At 41.6% G+C, this 14,317-nt stretch overlaps 1 protein-coding gene and 1 non-coding gene across 3 annotated transcripts in view; one reads left to right on the top strand and one right to left on the bottom strand.

The window, feature by feature from the left end:
• LOC106608331 (sodium/calcium exchanger 1) overlaps positions 1 to 14,317 on the top strand; it is a 182,507-nt gene that overhangs the window by 60,688 nt on the left and 107,502 nt on the right. The window lies entirely within an intron of this gene.
• On the bottom strand, positions 12,305 to 12,380 carry trnap-ugg (transfer RNA proline (anticodon UGG)). Its single transcript has one exon. It is a non-coding gene; the product is annotated as a tRNA-Pro (tRNA).

Raw genomic sequence — 14,317 nt, 5'->3', positions numbered from 1 at the left:
TTAACATGTACACACACTGAGACGCAGGTTTCTGCATGGCTCTCGATCAGCGCTAGGTTTAACATGTACACACACTGAGACGCAGGTTTCTGCATGGCTCTCGATCAGCGCTAGGTTTAACATGTACACACACTGAGACGCAGGTTTCTGCATGGCTCTCGATCAGCGCTAGGTTTAACATGTACACACACTGAGACGCAGGTTTCTGCATGGCTCTCGATCAGCGCTAGGTTTAACATGTACACACACTGAGACGCAGGTTTCTGCATGGCTCTCGATCAGCGCTAGGTTTAACATGTACACACACTGAGACGCAGGTTTCTGCATGGCTCTCGATCAGCGCTAGGTTTAACATGTACACACACTGAGACGCAGGTTTCTGCATGGCTCTCGATCAGCGCTAGGTTTAACATGTACACACACTGAGACGCAGGTTTCTGCATGGCTCTCGATCAGCGCTAGGTTTAACATGTACACACACTGAGACGCAGGTTTCTGCATGGCTCTCGATCAGCGCTAGGTTTAACATGTACACACACTGAGACGCAGGTTTCTGCATGGCTCTCGATCAGCGCTAGGTTTAACATGTACACACACTGAGACGCAGGTTTCTGCATGGCTCTTGTCCCTGTGATGAATGGCTCAGCCTCATTCCTTGAGCCCTGCTAATCACTTGAGCCCGGGGTTTAATTAAACAAACGTTGGTATCAATCGATTAACTAAAACCAATTAGGTACAAAATAGTTGGGCTCAGCCCACTCTTGGCAGGAAGTAATATAATAATTTAAAACTTTTGATTGGAGGGAAGTCATCTTTTAGATGAGCCGTTGGTAGCCTAAAGCAGACCAGGTTTAATTATGTCTATTATTACACTGGCCTCTATTCTTCACACAGCTCATTCTCCAACATGGGAAGTTTTGAGTGTGGCCCTGTTTCACTGATACTGCTAGATGAGCCCTACAGGGTTCTCTGTCTGACAGGCTTTTTCTGGACCAGGATACTATCCCTAAAGTGACTTATAGTACTGATTTTACTATAGCCTATGACCAGCTTTACAGAGGCCACTCACGCCACTCTTTTTTTTCTTCACACATTGACTCGGTACCGATACCCCTGTATATAGCCTCGTTATTGTTCTTTTTTTGTGTTACTTTTTTCTTACTTTAGTTTGTAAAAAAAAAAAAATGCTAATATTTTCTTACTTAAAAAAAAATCTGCATTGTTGGTTAAGGGCTTGTAATTAAGCATTTCACTGTAAGTTCTACACTTGTATTCGTGGCGCATGTGACAAAATACTCTTTGATTAAACACAAAGGAAGAGCTCGTATTGTTGGAGTCACGGTCAAGCACAAAGTTTCAGGCCACCAGAGGACATTTTTAGTCAATGCCATCAGTCTCTGTGTTTTCTATGTGACACCTACTTTGTGGAGTGACAGTGAGACAGATGCTGGCCATGAGTATTCCAGAATCCCTGGCTGTGTAGTTTGTATGATGGATGTTCCATATTGGTATTTCTGGGATATGCAGTTTGTATGATGAATGTTCACCAGGGGTATTTCTGGGGTGTGTAAGTCAACGTGAGACTGGGGATAATATACATAACGTATGTGTTCTGTTCCCTCTCACCCCGCTGGAATAGGAGCTTAATCTGCCTGATAGCCTGTGAATATTTCATGGGCGTTCTATCTTCAATCATCGCTCCAATATGGATGGTAATGTCACTGTCAATTTCAGTGCACTAAGACCCTTATCGAGGGATCCTCTTAGAAAGCCCTAAAAATGTTCATCTGGCATCCCCCCTGTTAGGAATTTACAGATGGTATCTTCCATGATGAATGTCTTAGCCTACATAATTTCTGGATCCCTTCTCTGCAATTTCAGCCTCCCACTGGCCCATCTACCTCTGTCCCTCCCTCCTTTATCCCCCCCTCCCTTCCCTATCTCTCTGTGAACATATCCTCTTTCAATATCCATCTCTTTTTCTGCTTTCTTCCTCTTATCACTGTCTTTTCTGTCTGATGATATGGGATATTGGATGTTTTGAGGTCATGTGGTAGTTCTCCAGTAATTGAAGTGTGCGGTGCCCGTTGGCTCTGTTACTGTTGTGAGCTGGGAGTTGATTGTTGTAGAGGCTGAGTTGGTTACATGGAAAGGGGAAAGTGGGAGACCTAGTCAGTTGTACAACTGAATGCCTTCAACTGAAATGTGTCTTCCGCATTTAACCCAACCCCTCTGGATCAGAGAGGTGCTGGGGGCTGCCTTAATCGACGTCCATGTCTTCGGTGTGAAGGTTTAAATTCTAGTTAGACTATGTCTGGCTATACTGCGCCTGTCCATAAGAAATGAGCCCTAGATGTTGACAGCAGCACAGCTACGCTCCACATACAGCTGCTCCCCACCCCATTTCATTTAATCTCTCAGTCTCTATCTGTGTTCATAAAAGCATGGGGGGAGCTGGGTGCAGTAGAAAGCTTCTTGTGGGGTGGACTGGCTCGGTCGGCTTGGCCAATGTCTGAGGCTACCGCTCATTAATAAAACATGATTTACAGTGAACGTCTGCACCTGCTGCCATCTTGCCATCCCTAATCTGTATGTCCTAACTGCACCGCAGATGGATGAGAGCTGGGCGTTACTGTGGCAACCTTCCCTAATTGGCATGGCATGACTGACACCTGCTGTCATGGCTGATGGCTTTCCTGACAGGCAGTGAGCTGGACAGCCCAGGCTGGGGTCCTCAGTGGATAATCAGTAGTGTTGAAGATGAAGAGGCGAAGCGAGAGGTTTTTCTCCGGCCAAAATCTGTTCATGAAAATAAGGCCACGAGTGAGGAATTTTTGTATGGAGGTCAATGAGAGAGTGTAACTGCTAATTTGCTACATGAGACTAATTTGATTGAACAGAAGTTTCATAATGGTTAGGTTGTTACAAATGCACTGATAAAAGTGGACGTACATGGCTTTTCGGCAACTTACCCAAAACCTGCTTAATATCAGAGTGGTGCTTGTTGTCAAAGGGATAGATAGAGGACTCATGGTTATAATTCATTTTATCATGAACATTGCCATGCTGTCACAGATGCTGTGATGGCACAGATACAAAGATGAGTCCTCTATCTATCTTTATCTGCCCTCTCATTGGCTAGAATGGTCCCACATGGTCTCGCCTCCTCCCCCTGCTTTCCTTCTTTAAGGACATGCTTTTCCATTGTTAGAGCTGTCACTTGAATATCTTGTCAATATAATAGACAATCTTTGGTAGTGTGATGTTGAGAGTGGCTGGCCATTGCTCAGAATAAACTGATACCACAGTATTGAAGCCAACTAAGCTTCCTGAGACTACTACTACCATTTCTTTTCAATGGTATATTCCACAACCAAATATCATGCCTGATTGCTATGGGACAGCCATACCACAGTTCCTGAGCAAGACATGACAGTGACATTGAGGGTTACTATGGATTTCTATGGCTTTCAAACCATGTGCTGCATTTCATTAGCCACCACCATACTCTAGGTAAAAACCCCTTTTCACTTCCACATTGTGTCTTTTTTCAGCCATCCATCTCTTAGCCTAAATGCCTTTATTATGTTGTAGCTGACATGTTATGACATTGGTTCTGGAATATGTGCATTGTAATGGATCTCGGTAGCTCTCTTTATAAACCCTACAACATATCTCTCCACATGAATATCTTGTAAGCCCCCATTACCTTCCAGTAGCTGTTTGTCTGTCCCAAATGACACCCTATTTCCTTTTATAGTGCACTACCTTTGGTCAAAAGCCGTGCACTATATAGGGAATCGGGTACCATTTGGGACACAACCTGTGTCTGTGTGTATGTGTAGCTGCTTAGACTGGGTGTAGACCTGCTCCTCTCTGACCAACACTGGCACCATACATCACTGTCAGACAGAGAGAATGCATTATGGATCAGGGTCTGATGCCTCCTACAGATCTGTCACACTCTCTTATCCTTTCTCTCACTCGCTCCCTCTCCTTTTTTCATCAAAGAAGTGTAGCCCTTCTCCTCTTGTTTTCCTCTCTCTCTCTCTCCCTCGCCTTCTCACTGTTTCTCTCTCGCTCTCTTTCGCTCTCACTCTCTTTCTATTACTCTCTCTACAGTATGTCTGACTGCCTATGCCTCTCTTCCTCTCTGCTTCTCTCCTGCTCTCTTGCTTCCCTGGCCTAACAAGGTTTCCGTGGAGAAGGTGACAGATAACAGTGTTACAAATGAAAGGATCTCTCAGTTAGAGGAAAAGAAGAAAGAAAAGGAGAGATATGTGTTTCTTGCTTTCCATGTCATGTGTCCAAGCCAAGGCGCGGATTCTCTAAAAATATTAAATATTTTCTTCTATTGTATATGTATTGGAAATTCATGTTTGGTGCTTTTCTTTTCCAATACATTTCTGGACACCAATTACATAATCTGTTAATGACTGCAGTAATCCAGTCTGCTTCATGCATTACCACTGGACCATTGCTGATGATGTCAGCAGAGAGGAAGTTGCTCATGAATGCTCGGTTTTCCTCTTGTTTTCGTCAAGTAACACAGCCACCTTGGCTTTCATGTTCCCTCGCTTTCTCTTGTATGGGCGGTTGTGGAAAATCCACAGTCTCCGAGGGGATGGCTCAAACATTCCCCTTAGCCCTGTTTCTGGGCTACCAGCACCAAACACAGTCACTTCTGATTGGTTCCACACAATGCCCTGGTCCCGATGCCCAGGAAATGACACCACTCTTTCTCTTCATTTCTCCCTCTCGCTCGCTCTCTCTTTCTCTCTCTGTTTCTTACCTTTCTCTCTTTCTTTCTCTGTTTCTTACCTTTCTCTTTCTCTCTCTTTCTTACCTTCCTCTCTTTCTCTCTCTGTTTCTTACCTTTCTCTCTGTTTCTCACCGTTCTCTCTTTCTCTCTGTTTCTCACCGTTCTCTCTTTCTCTGTTTCTTACCTTTCTCTCTTTCTCTCTGTTTCTTACCTTTCTCTCTTTCTCTCTGTTTCTTACCTTTCTCTCTTTCTCTCTCTGTTTCTTAACTTTCTCTCTTTCTCTCTCTGTTTCTTACCTTTCTCTCTTTCTCTCTCTGTTTCTTACCTTTCTCTCTTTCTCTCTGTTTCTTACCTTTCTCTCTTTCTCTCTCTGTTTCTTAACTTTCTCTCTTTCTCTCTCTGTTTCTTACCTTTCTCTCTTTCTCTCTCTGTTTCTTACCTTTCTCTCTTTCTCTCTCTGTTTCTTACCTTTCTCTCTTTCTCTCTCTGTTTCTTACCTTTCTCTCTTTCTCTCTCTGTTTCTTACCTTTCTCTCTTCCTCTCTCTGTTTCTTACGTTTCCCTCTTTTTCTCTCTGTTTCTTACCTCTCTTCCTCTTTCTCTCTCAAATGTTATATTATTGGCAATGTTGTAACAAAGTATAAATAAATAAACAGATCAAATTGATTGCATTTACAATGGTGTTTGTTCTCCACTGGTTGCCCTTTTCTTGCGTCAACAGGTCACAAATCCTGCTGCTGTGGTGGCACACTGTGATATTGCACCTAATATATATGGGAGTTTATCAAGATTGGGTTTGTTTTGAAATTATTTATGGGTCTGTGTAATCTGAGGGAAATATGTGACCGACCGGCTCAAATCGGTTTTATGTAGCTAAATTTGAAATTGTAAACTCACTTTTGAGAAAAGGGCCTTTGAATGTTTTGATACCTACTGGAGAGCTCTCCTTTGTCTACACCCATTCAGCATTGTTCACACCCTCTTAATTCTTATGGATAGGTGGGACGGTAGTGTCCCACCTGGCCAACATCCGGTGAAATGGCAGAGTGCCAAATTCAAATTAAATTACTGTAAATATTAAACTTTCATGAAATCACAAGTGCAATACCTCAAAATAAAGCTTAACTTGTTGTTAATCCAGCCAAGGTGTCAGATTCCAAAAAGGCTTTACGGCGAAAGCAAACCATGCGATTATCTGCGGACAGGGTCCAGCACACAAATCCATAACAAATAATTTTCAACCAGGGAGTTGTAACACGAAAGTCAGAAATAGCAATATAATACATGCCTTACCTTTTGAAGATCTTCTTCTGTTGGCAGTCCAAAATGTCCCAGTTACATTACAAATGCTCCTTTTGTTCGATAAAGTCAATTTTTATATCCATGAAACTCAGTTTAACTGACGCGCTTCAGTCAATAATCCACTCGGTTTCCCTCCTTCAAAATGCATACAAAATGAATCCCAAACGTTACCAATAAACTTATCCAAACAAGTCAATCAACGTTTATAATCATTCCTTAGGTACCCTAATACGCAAATAAACAATACAATTTAAGAAGGAGAATCATTATTGTCTTTACCGGAGATAAACAAAAAGAACGCGCTGTCTCGGCCATGCGCTTGGAAACACTACAGCTAAAATGGGAGCCACTTAGAAAAACTACAACGTCTCCCTAATTTTTCAAAAAAACAGCCTGAAACTCTTTCTAAAGACTGTTGACATCTAGTGGAAGCCCTAGGATCTGCAATCGGGGACGATTTCGCCCTATTATAAAAGTGCCAGGCATTGAAATCAGTGGTATGCTGAATTTTTTATTGTTGTTGATGGTTTGTCCTCGGGGTTTCGCCTGCCATTTCAGTTCTTTTATACTCACAGACATTATTTTAACGGTTTTAGAAACTTTAGAGTGTTTTCTATCCAAATCTACCAATTATATGCATATCCTACCTTCTGGGCCTGAGTAGCAGGCAGTTTACCTTGGGCATGCTTTTCATCCGGATGTCAAAATACCGCCCCCTATCCCAAAGAAGTTAAGCCAGCCCCACCCATCTCTTTAAGGATTCACATATGAGGTTATGTGCTAAACAGTGAGTAGTGTAGTAAAGATTAAGACTAAAAGTGGTAGAAGTAGTAGGGAAAAGTAGTAAGGAAAAATTCCAGGTAAGTTTGTCGAGCTGTGTCCAGTCCAGGTGGTGCTTATACAGACAGACCATCTATGGGAGGAAGGATGTCAGCGTTGCACAGCAGCTGAAACCTGGTCCTGACTGAGTCCAAACGCTCCTTGGTGACAACAACACCAGGCTCCAGAGCATCAAAGCTGTAAAACAGGAAATAACAACAACAAAAAATTGAAGACATTACAACCTTGCACAACATCAATTCACCTCCGAAGTTTAGATAAGAATAACCTCATACAATGCAATTAGAATGATATTTGTTTGAAGTGCTGGTACTGCTTGATCTGTGGCAGCAGCCTGAAGTACGGAGTCTGGTGTTGTTGCCAGCCATAGCTTTCCACCAGCACCGTACCATCTTCTAGTCCACCAAAGTGTTTGTGTCCTGTGTGGCGTCCTTGTAATACTATTGCATTATGCTCGCTGCAAGTCCTCATGCTTCAGGTGTAACCTGTGCTTGCTTGGGCCAGCTCTCTTTTTGATGGGAGGCATTAGACCATTCTCCTTGTATGATGGTGGAGGAGAGTCAGGCGTGTTCTACTGATGCTGAAAGACATATTCCAGATACAAAATTTTAGCATTATTATACAATAGATGTGAAATGGCATTCTGAGATAACATCACTACACACAGTTCATACACGTAATGTTTGCTAGCTAGCCAGCCATCTAACTTCAGCTAATGTTAGCTAGCTAACAGCAAGCTTTAACTTGGTATTTTGTTTAGACATGTAGCAAGCTAGCTAGCCAGCTAAACAATGAACTATAATCCCAATTCATAGAGTACTAACAATACAAACCGATTTTCATAGCTAGCTAAAGTTAACCAAATAAGTTCAATGTTAACTAGTTAGCTAGCTAACATTAGGCTTTAACTAGCAATGCAAAATGGCATTTTTTAAAGAAGTAACCCGGCAACTGGACCTTTTTTGGAACACCATTATTTTTGTCTTACTGAGATTAACTGTCAGGGCCTAAGTCTGACAGAATCTGTGCAGAAGATGTAGGTGCTGCTGGAGGCCTTACTTGGTTGTGGACAGAAGCACCAGATCATCTGCAAACAGTAAACATTTGACTTCAGAGTTTAGCAGGGTGAGGTTGGGTGCTGCAGACTGTTCTAGTGCCCACGCCAATTCATTTATATATATGTTGAAGAGGGTGGGCCTCAAGCTGCATCCCTGTCGCACCCCTCGTTCCTGACAAATAAATCAGTGTGTTTTTTTTGCCAATTTTAACCGCACACTTTTTGTTGGTATACATTTTATAATGTTGTGTGTTTTCCCCCCAACAACACTTTCTATCGATTTATATAGCAGACGCTCAATGCAAATTGAGTCAAAAGCTTTTTTGAAACCAACACTTTGCTTTAGTTTTGTTTGGTTTGTTTTTTAATAAGTATGCAGGGTGAATACGTGATCTGTCATACGGTAATTTGGTAAAAAGCCAATTTGACATTTGCTCAGGACATTGTTTTCACTGAGGAAATGTAGGAGTCTGTTGTTATTGATAAGGCAGAAGATGTTCCACATATTGTTGACGCATATCCCACAGTAGTTATTGGGGTCGAATTTGTCTCCACTTTTGTGGATTGGGGTGGTCAGACCTTGGTTCCAAATATTGGGGAAGATGCCAGAGCTGAGGCTGATGTATAGCCAATTGGAATTTATGGTCTGTATATTTTATAATTTCATTTAGGATGCCTTAACACCACAGGCCTTTTTGGGTTGAAGGGTTTTTATGTTGTCCTATATTTCATTCAATGTAATTCGAGAATCAAGTGGGTTCTGGTAGTCTTTAATAGCTGTCTCTAAGATTTGTAATTGTTCGTGTCATATATGTTTTTGCTGTTTGGACTTTGTTATAGGACCAAAAAGATTGTAGAAGTGGTTTATCCATACATCTCCAATTTGTGTCGATAGCTCTTCGTGTTGTTGTTTGTTTAGTGTGTTTCAATTTTCCCAGAAGTGGTTAGTCTATGGATTCTTCAATTACATCAAGCTGATTACTGACGTGCTGTTCTTTCTTTTTTCTTGGTGTATTTCTGTACTGTTTTAGTGTTTCACCAGTACTTTATTGCTTTCTCACTCGCTCTCTTCTTTTCTTGGCTGATCTTTTCTCTACTCCTTCATTACCCTTCTCTCTGCTCCATGCTGGTAAGAAAAAGCACAGCACATTAGCAGCCAGTCATTTGTTCTCAGCGTGTGTACAGTAATAGCGCTGTTTTCCAAGGCCAGCTGTAGAGCATAAATAGGCTGCTAGAATATCTCCCGTGTCGTTTAATGTACAGAGAAAAAAGCTTTTATCTTGGATTTGGCCCTAGTGCTCCCTACATCAAATGAATGTGGTGGATGTTGTATAAGCCGGAGTCTCGGTAAAGGTAACAGGGTTCTAGTTAAAGAAACATAAGATGTTTTTCCAGGTACCATTCCATGCGTCTTTTTTTCTAAAGTGCGGTGGATTGAAATGCTAATCGATAGTAGATACTAGTATGTATAGTATGTCCACTGCAGCCAAGGCAAGAGAGAGAGAGCAGACAGAAGAAGAGTTCTAGTGGCTCATCTCTCTTCCTTCCCGTCTTCTCTCTAGGGTCATTCTACCTCAAATGCACAAGAAAAAGGATTTCGACACCCACCATAAGATTTTTCTGAAATCGTTTCTGCAGTTAATAACAGATATGATTAGCATTGTATACTCCAGACCCAGGCCGGGGCAGTCGCTAGGCCAGACAGGTCGAGCAGGTTTCTGAGCAGGGCTGAGGTCATAGAAAATATGCCAGAGTTTATGCAGCTTTTCAAATTAAGTAGCAGTGCCAATAAAAGAGGAAGTGAGGGGGAAAGGAGAGAGAGAGAGCCAGCGAGAGAGGGGCGGGAGATTCTGGAGAGCAGGAGTGGGCAGAGAGTTATTCCATGTCATTTCACCAAGCCATGACACCCACCATCTCAGGTTGTTTTGAAATCGTTTCTGTAATTAAAAACAAGTAAGATTGACATTCCTGTAACATAATTTTGTTCAAATGTAATTTGATCTCTGAGAAATGAAGCTAATTGATTGCACCCAAATTGGCCATTTTAATTCATAGGATTCAGATCCCATATTCAATAAATAATATACCCAACATCTGATTTTGACCAAACTTCTTCCTAGGACTAACTGAATTGCTTTCATGGAGGACTGGCTTGAATTGTGAGGGTGAACAAACAATTTATTTTTACCATGAGCCAAATGTATTGGTTTTCTACACAAAGTTTTAAAGGAAATGTTGTGGTCTATTTAATAAACGCAAGAGACCAGCAAAATTGATATAATAGTGTGGCGGTGCAGCAGGAACAGCAGTATTTAGTGGTCAAAACATGGTGCTTTCACACTACTTTGTGGTAAATAATGCAAGTGACTTCAATTACTAATTTCTCTGAACAGGGGAAGAAAACATCACTAGATTCATATGAATGCATTACATAGTATGGAGAAGCAATACTCCAAGCCGCAGCTTCATACTACTTGTCAAACACAGAGAACTGATACTATATACTTGTTGTTGGGGTTGAATTGGCATGGGGTGTGGGGGGGTCCATGGATGGCTTTTGACCGCTCCTCATATCTTACTCATTGGTAAGAAGAAGTTTGGTTCAAATCAGATGTTGGGTACTATATTTATTGAATGTTATCTGAATTCAATAAATTATAGTAGCCAATTTTGCTGCAATTAATTAGTTTAATTTTTCAGAGATCAAATACATTTTTACAAAGTAATGTTTCATGAAGGCCAATCTTACCTGTTTTTAGCTGTAGAAACGATTTCAGAAAAATCTGAGATGGTTGCTGTCATGATTTGCTGAAATGACACGGAACAACTCTCTTTCCACTCCTGCTCTCCCCAATGCCCTCTCTCTCTCTTTGATGTAGAAATTATGAAATGAGTTGGGAGCGTGAATATTCAATTCCTCTGGAGTCAGACAGCTGGCTGCTGCTTAATTTCAGCACTTCATTCTCTCTCTCACATACACCCTCTCTCTCTCTTTCCTCTCTTCTATGACTTCAGCACTGCTCAGAAACCTGTTCGACCTGTCTGGCCTAGCAACTGCCTGGGCTCGGATCTCCAGATCCGCCAGACAGGTCGAACAGGTTTCTGAGCAGTGACTGGCCTAGCAACTGCCAATCACCCTACTCTGGAGTAGGAAGGGAGAGGGTGGGAGAGAGGACACAGCGCAGGAGGGCAGTAAGCAGTGTGTCACCAGGGCCACCCGAGACCAGTCGGAACGTGACATGTTTACATTAGCCAGTCGTCATTGTGGAAGGAGAAGTCTAGTGTATACAGATGTCAGATCTTAATTTAATCACTATTTTGTCGCGGAACATTTTCCTGCTGCATCTGGAAATTCAAATGAGCCTCGTGCGTCCCTGAAAAAGAGCAGTTCTATTTCTCTCCATGCGGCGGCAGTCGAGACATTGGAATCAGGGCTTCTTATCAAAATAGTCAGTCCAGTGATATTTTACTCCCGCTCTTGATAAGAAATGACCATATCAGACTCTTTTTGCTAACATAAATAGGAAACAAATAAAATAATAACAATAGGCTACACCAACATTAGTTTCCATTCATACAAAGTGTCGGGTAAATTGCCACAGTAGGTTTGCCGTGGTAAACAATTAAATATATGATTTCTGTGATACAGAACGCATGTCAAATAGATAATTCGCCCTTCGTCTGTTCAAAACGGACTAAGTTGTTCCAATTACAATACTAATCAGAAGGTGAACATATCTTGAAAGGCTGGTTGCATGCAGGACTAAGGTAACACCAACATCTTTTAGGGAGCGGTAATGGGGTGAATTTAAAGCGTATCGATGGTTTAACGAGACATCACACCTGGGGATAATTTTAGTGCTATCGATGGGTGTAAAATACCCATTGTTATTTGATTATATTCCAATAGGCTACATTCTGTAGGCTATCCATTAGCCTATTCATTGTCACATCATGAAGGGTATAAAAACCGATAGTAGGCTACTGTTTGTTTCCCTGGCTGAGTTGATGAGCTGATTTGGGCCATCAGTTGATTGACGGATGTAGGTCTACTGAAGATCAATAAACTTTCCTCCAGTGTGGATGCTTGTCCAAATTTTATTGGTTTCTCGCAGTCATAGACTGTTTTATAACATCAATCATAACATCAATCATATATAATTATCAAATAGTAAAATCCTAAACTAACCAAACACTTAATATAATACAATGTTAAAATATGCAATATAGAAAACATTTCTACAATGACAAGGTTTTACATTTCAATCATTTAGCAGATGCTCTTATCCAGAGTGACTTACAGTAGTGAATGCATACATTTCATACATTCTTTTTTCCCCGTACTGGTCCCCCGTGGGAATCGAACCCACAACCCTGGCGTTCCAAACACCATGCTCTACCAACTGAGCCACACGGGACCTGGCAGCTTTAGAAAATACATCTTTAGAGGTCTTAAGAAGGCATTTCTAAGACCCCTGGGCTATATGGTGTGTGCACTGATCAGTTTAGTGAACTATGGAATGGGAGAGTTCTGATAGTGTTCAGTTTGTGGCTGTTGCCAGGTTGCCCTTCCAGTAATCTGCTGTCTGGTTTGGGGGGAGCCTGTCTGCAAACGGGCAGTTCTGCAGGGAATACACAGCTTAGACCACTGCGCTACGGCAGCTCACAATGCTCTAGCAAGCACTAAGAATACTATGAATACTGATGACACATACTGTGGCTTGCAAAAGTATTCACCCCCTTGGCATTTTTCCTATTTTGTTGCCTTACAACCTGGAATTAAAATTGATTTTTGGGGGGTTTGTATCATTTGATTTACACAACATGCCTACCACTTTGAAGATGCAAAATAGGTTTTATTGTGAAACAAACAAGAAATAAGTAAAAAAAAACAGAACTTGAGCGTCCATAAATATTCACCCCCCCCCCCAAAGACAATACTTTGTAGAGCCACCTTTTGCAGCAATTACAGCTGCAAGTCTCTTGGGGTATGTCTCTATAAGCTTGGCACATCTAGCCACTGGGATTTTTGCCCATTCTTCAAGGCAAAACTACTCCAGCTCCTTCAAGTTGGATGGGTTCCGCTGGTGTACAGCAATCTTTAAGTCATACCTCAGATTCTCAATTGGATTGAGGTGTGGGCTTTGACTAGGCCATTCCAAACCATATAAATGTTTCCCCTTAAACCACTCGAGTATTGCTTTAGCAGTATGCTTAGGGTCATTGTCCTGCTGGAAGGTGAACCCCTGTCCCAGTCTCAAATCTCTGGAAGACTGAAACAGGTTTCTTCTAAAAAATGTCCCTGTATTTAGTGCCACCAATCATTCCTTAAATTCTGACCAGTTTCCCAGTCCCTGCCGATGAAAAACATCCCCACAGCATGATGCTGCCACCACCATGCTTCACTGTGGGGATGGTGTCTCGGGGTGATGAGAGGTGTTGGGTTTGAGCTAAACATGGTGTTTTCCTTGATGGCCAAAAAGCAACATTTTAGTCTCATCTGACCAGAGTACCTTCTTCCATATGTTTGGAGAGTCTCACACATGACTTTTGGTGAACACCAAACGTGTTTGCTTATTTTTTTCTTGAAGCAATGGCTTTTTTCTGGCCACTCTTCCATAAAGCCTAGCTGTGTGGAGTGTACAGATACTCTGTGGACAGATACTCCAATCTCCGCTGTGGAGCATAGCAGCTCCTTCAGGGTTATCTTTGGTCTCTTTGTTACCTCTCTGATTAACCTCTATGGGCAAGGCGGGACGAATTCGTCCCACCTACGTAACAGCCACCTGAATTCAGTGGCGCGATTTTTGAATCGTTTGAAATACTATTACTTCAATTTCTCAAACATATGACTATTTTACAGCTATTTAAAGACAAGACTCTCCTTAATCTAACCACACTGTCCGATTTCAAAAAGGCTTTACAACGAAAGCAAAACATTAGATTATGTCAGGAGAGTGCCCAGCCAGAAATAATCAGACACCCATTTTTCAAGCTAGCATATAATGTCACAAAAACCCAAACCACAGCTAAATGCAGCACTAACCTTTTATGATCTTCATCAGATGACACACCTAGGACATTATGTTATACAATACATGCATGTCTGTTCAATCAAGTTCATATTTATATCAAAAAACAGCTTTTTACATTAGCATGTGACGTTCAGAAAAAGCATACCCCCCGCAAACTTCCAGGGAATTTACTAACAGTTTGCTAAATTACTCACGATAAACGTTCACAAAAAGCATAACAATTATTTTAAGAATTATAGATACATTACTCCTCTATGCACTCGATATGTCCGATTTTAAAATAGCTTTTCGGATGAAGCACATTTTGCAATATTCTAAGTAC

This window comes from Salmo salar, chromosome 01 (genome assembly GCF_965601325.2).
Source record: "Salmo salar chromosome 01, fSalSal1, whole genome shotgun sequence".
Taxonomy (NCBI): Eukaryota; Metazoa; Chordata; class Actinopteri; order Salmoniformes; family Salmonidae; genus Salmo; species Salmo salar.
Note: the sequence above shows the minus strand (reverse complement) of the source record. Positions and strands in the feature narration are given on the sequence as shown.